Genomic DNA, 6,000 nt, shown 5'->3' with positions numbered 1-6,000 from the left:
ATATCTCGACCAAAACAGATGTTGTAGAGAATATTTATGTTGGAAAATGTTGTTCTCCTTCAGAACTGGAAATATATAACGCTCTTTTTCGCGAATTCAGAGATGTCTTTGCTTGGTCATATGATGAAATGCCAGGCATTGACTCGAGTATAGTTGAACACGAAATTAAGATGTATCCAGATGTCAAACCAGTACGACAACGGCTACGAAAGGTGCACCCCAAGAAAGCCACTGCCATCAAGGCAGAAGTTGAAAAGCTTCTCCATGCTGGTTTCATTTACCCGGTTCCTCTAACTGATTGGGTATCGAACATTGTTCCTGTTATGAAAAAACAAGGAACGATTAGAGTGTGCATCGATTATAGGGATGTAAATCAAGCTTGTCCAAAAGACAACTACCCTACACCCTTTATTGACCAGATAATTGATGAATGTGCTGGATGTGAAATCTTTTCATTTATGGATGGATTCTCCGGGTATAATCAAATAAATATCCGCCCACAGGACCAGACAAAGACTGCATTTATTTGTCCATGGGGCACATTCGCGTATCGAAAATTACCCTTTGGTTTAAAGAACGCAGGGGCAACGTTTCAGAGGGCAATGAATTATGCCTTCCATGACATCAAAAACATCGTTCAACCATATCTTGACAACCTTCCGTCTCATTCGCGAAAGCGGACTGATCATCCACAACATTTAAGAGCAATATTTATATGTTGCCGACACTACAAGATACGACTCAATCCACACAAATGTGTGTTCTGTGTCAGTTCTAGTCGTTTGCTTGGCTTTGTAGTCTCAAAGGACGGGATTCGTCTTGACCCATGTAAGGTTCAAGCAATCATTAATTTGCCGCCACCTTCAAATTTGCTTCAGATTCAGAAAATCCAAGGGAAAGCAAACTTTCTGAGGAGGTTCATTCCAAATTACGCCGAACTTGCTAAAGGTTATACACGTCTATTGAAAAAGGAAGTTCCCTTCGTATGGGATCAGGTTGCGCAAGCTTCCTTTGATGCTTTAAAAGAATCCCTGATGAAAGCATCATTAATGTACGCTCCCAACTATCAAAAAGACTTTAGCCTGTATCTGGCTGCAACGGATACAACCATCACAATGGTTTTAGTTCAAGAAGACAACGGAATAGAACATCCTATATATTATTTAAGTAAGAACTTAAATGATACAGAAAGCAAATATTTTTATGTTGAAAAGCTAGCGCTCACAGCTGTTCAAGCGATACAGAAATTTCGACACTATGTCCTCTTTAGAAAAACTACCATTAGACTGTCAGATTGCAACCCCATGACTTATATATTGTCGCGACAGTTGCTGGGGGGCAGATATTCCAAATGGATAGCTATTCTACAAGAGTTTGATCTGGAATTTGTAAAATCCAAATCAAAGAAAGCACTGGTTTTCGCAGAATTATTATGCGATCTCCCATCGTCGTCCAACGATGAAACGACCAAAGAAACAATCGTGGATGAATCTTTGCTTCTGATATCTTCAAGCAATCCATGGTATGGAGATATAATCATCTATCTCCAAACCCAAAAATATAGGCTTAATACCTCCTGCTCCGAACAAAAACGTATTCGATACCAATCAAAAGACTACATGATCGTCGGTCATACGCTTTATCATTGTGGTGTCGATACAGTTCTGAGGAGGTGCCTCACCCATGCGGAAGCCGAAAAAGTCCTGAATGATTGCCATTCAGGCACGTGTGGGGGCCATCAATCTGGTTATGCTACGGCGCAAAAATTTTTACAAGCAGGATACTTCTGGCCAACAATGTTCAAAGATTGCATAATCGCAGTCAGAAGTTGCCATGCCTGTCAAATTTTCGATAGCAAAACCTGAAGACCACCCGAACCTTTGCAGCCAATAGTTGCTGTTGGCCCATTCGCCAAATGGGGCATTGATTTCATGACATGTAACCCCACCTCGACCGGGGGGCATGGGTACATCATAGTCGCAGTGGACTATTTTACCAAATGGGCCGAGGCGATGCCTACATTAGATAACACTGGTGAAACAGCTGCCCTTTTCTTTTCAATCATGTAGTCGCCAGATTCGGCGTTCCACAGGCTATAGTCACAGATCATGGATCGCGTTTTGGCAATCACATGATGGCCGAATTAGCAGCCAAATTAGGACTGTCTCCCGACAGCTCTACTCCATATTACCCACAGGCCAACGGACAAGTTGAAGCAATCAACAAAGTCCTGAAGTGCATGCTGCAAAGGATGATTGGAGTCCACAAAAGGAGTTGGCACCTGATCCTGTACTCATCCTTGTGGGCATACCGAACATCGGTAAGAAATGCAACCGGGTTCACACCTTTCCAACTGGTGTATGGCCTAGAAACAATCTTACCAGTTCAGTGTGAAACCTCGTCCCTCAAACTCGCAATCGACCTTCTCCCCAGAACTTCAGAAGAGAAGGCTCGTTTCTTGGAACTAATCCAATTGGACGAAACCCGTCGTAATGCCGCTTTGGCTAACAAAGCCCATAAGAAATGAGTCAAGGCATAGTTCGACAAGAATGTCAAACCCTATGTCTTCTCGGAAGGTGACTTGGTCTTGCTTTATAACCAAGAATCCGATAAATTGGGAGCAGGTAAATTCAAGTCTTTATGGATGGGCCCTTATATTATTAAATGAGTGTTAGCAAAAGGAGCCTACGAGTTAATGGATCACGACGGAATTCCACTGGCACAACCCTGTAACGGGTTCTACCTTAAGCGTTACTATGCCTGATTCAGTGTGGTAACCTGCATGCTTTTGTTACATTTTTGTTTTCGCTAAGGGTAATCGTTTTGGTCAAGTAAATCCACTTTTTACATTTTTCGCAGATGTCGAACCTATTGGAATCTTTTGTTGGATATGCCGACGGAGCGAGTCATAGTTTGCGGAACCTATCTTATGCGGCCTAGGCCATTTTTGATCCAAGCGACGAGTTAGTAAGTTTCAGAGGGGTATGTATTGGTCGATCAATGAATAACATCGCTGAATATAGCGCGTTGATAGAACTTCTCTCTGATGCCATCACACATGGCATACGCCGACTGGTCGTCAAGCTGGACTCACAACTCGTCATACTACAGCTCACTGGTATCTATTCCGTCTGAAATCCAACCATCTATCACATGTTCCTAAGGGTCAAGATTTTGGAAAGGCAATTTGATTTTATTCAATATCAGCATATTTCCATAATCTTAAACACATTAACTGACTCATTGGTAAATTATGTGTTAGATAGAAATTTGCAACATTTATAAAAAGAAGCATTTCATTAATACTTGCTTCAGGATCATGTAAATTAACCAAAATAAAACTTCGAAAATCAAAAATATATATATAACTGTTTATGGTTTACACATAATGTTCTGTAACCAAGACAAAATTGGTCAAATGACCCAAAACTAAAAACGCTAGGGGGCACCCTAGTCTAATGATGCTGGTGATAACAAGTCACTGCCTGTGCAATCATGCGTAAAAGCCTAGTCCATCGACTTGGCACGCCAGTAGTATGTCGCTGCAACCTCAGAGGTAGCTCGTCAGTCCTCACATCTGGAATACCGAGAGTGAGACCCTCGACCTGATCCTGTAATGCTGAAAGAGTCTCGGCCACATCAAGGTCGCGAAGGATAGCCCTTCCCACAGCCTCTCCTGTTGGAGCGGCAGCTGGCACTCTCAGGCGTACTACTGGCCGAACAGGACCAACATCTGCATGAGCACATGAGTTCTGATTAGTCTTGACAGAATAAAGCACAAGGACATTATAAAAGAGAAACAATAAACAGAAATATGGTCAAAGAATTTACCAATAGCCCTCCACTGCTCGCCAGCCGGCAGTACCAAATCCGGGTCACCCCAGATGTCCATACCAACATATGGATACTCGGAAAAAACCATCTCCTGACGATCGAACCACCCGAAGAAGGTATCAGAAAAGGAAATTTGAGACTGACCAGCATGCTTGGACATATGGTCGACCCATCTTTGCATTCGTGGTTCAGTTGGTGGAGGTAAACCAAGTGAAATATACTGCAACTGCATCAGTGGGATCTTTTCCAAGGCGAAGGTGGTCAAAATAGAACCATATCCAAAGTTCTTCAACCTTCTGTTCTTCACCTCATTCAACTGTTCTTTCATCACAAGAAGTACTGCATCACACCAATTGAACACCTTCGGTTCAAGACATTCTAAGGCATACTGCATATAAGACCGGTTGGCCACATGAAGAGCCGCACCACCAACCATCCTACCAAAGGTGAACAGAATGGTCCTCAGGAACCTGTCAGTGACATCTCAGATGATGATCTTTTCGTCTTTACTCGGATGAGATCCCTCTCTGCAATACCTGCGAATATAATCTCTCGCAGATTCACCCCCACGGGCCAAACCTGATAAGGAGATAGGGGTACCCCACCTTGATAAGCCGGTCAGAAAATAGATGTCCACGATAGTCAAGGGGATGGATTTGCCCCTAATCTAGAACACCTGGCTGGTAGGGTCCCAAGCATTGAGCAAATACTGCAGCAAGTTGATTTGTTGCCTTATGCTAGAGATATGAAAAAACTTCAACAGGCCACAGTTCCGCAATGCATTTACGGTAGCCAGATCATGTAAAGAAAGCATGTCCTCTTCTTCATGCTCATGTTCTCGCCAAGTAATGGTCATTTTCCTCCAATGAATCTCTGAAAACAAACAAGAGAAGAGTTAGATCCTGATTTGGTAAGAAACAGGCAAAAATTTCCATTGAAAACTGTGCACAAATTTCCCTCTTTGCGCTCATCGCACCTCCAGCATTGTTCTGGGTGTGTTGCATGCTAACTGTCCAGTGGATAGGCCAACATGCAACGCACCTTTCGATGTAGAAAGGGTGCGATGGAGCCAGGGTGAGTTTTTCAAACCCCAGAGGCTTAGAAAAACCAGAAATCAGGATCAGAATGCAAAATGGAAAGGATGAAATGAAAGAGCTCAAGTTCAGCTCCTACCTGGTCCAGACGGTGCCAAAAATCATCCACAAAATCTCCTGAAATCAGCTGGTAAAAATTAAGGGGGAAAACACCTCCAAAGCTCCAACAAGTCAAAGTTCAAATGAAATGGTAAAATGAGAGGTAAAAGCACTTTTAAATTACTTTTTGCATAATTCAAGTAAAATATTAGTGTCTTAACTCATTTTTCAAACATATATTGTTCATTTCTAACTAGTTTGATGAAGCGATTGAGCATGCAGTACAACCTTTGAAGGAACAAAGCTATTAATGGTAAAGTCAAGAAATGACCATTATATCGAGCAGTTTTAGCACATAGTTCAAGCTCGTTAAAAAATAAACATAAGTCATGAGCAAATGTTTCCCCCAGCGTTTAAGCTCATTAAAAAATGAACCGATTTCTGGTAAATAAACCGTCGTGAATGTAGTACTTCAGCCTTTAAAGCCTTGGTCGTGTTCTCATCATCACCTCCACTCTGTATTGGCCGATCATTCACCTCCACTTGATTGTTTACCCCTTTTGAGGAACAGCTGCGAAGAGTGATCCTGTTAGCCATCCTTGTAACACTGCCATGATTGGGAAATTCCAAACCTTACCTGGAATCAGCTGCTACCCGAATTTATCACTCGTTCCTCAAAGACGAGTCTCCTTTAAGCTCTTTTCAACCGACTCATAAAATATGAAAAGATTATCGAGCCATTGGCCTCTCCAGCTCATTAAAGTGACCAGAAGTGCTATCCCTCCTTTAGATTTTAATCTTTTTGACCTGAGGGATTATTACACAAAAAGATCGAGTGCTTGTTTTGTTCAACTCGTTAAAAGTATCGAAAATTCATCCCTTCTGTATTATTTTATACTTTTTTGGACTTAAGGATTAGATGACAAAAAAGGATCTTTGGAGTTTCCTTTTACGTCCCTTTTCAGACTCTTTAAAATTGAAAAGGACCGAGTTATCTTTGTCGTTAAACTCGTTAAAACCTAATAGCGACAAA

This window comes from Pinus tabuliformis, chromosome 2_1 (assembly GCF_031772625.1).
Source record: "Pinus tabuliformis cultivar Carrire ecotype Pingquan chromosome 2_1, CPIR1, whole genome shotgun sequence".
Lineage (NCBI taxonomy): Eukaryota > Viridiplantae > Streptophyta > Pinopsida > Pinales > Pinaceae > Pinus > Pinus tabuliformis.
The sequence above is the reverse complement of the archived record's forward strand: the minus strand, read 5'-3'. Positions refer to the sequence as shown.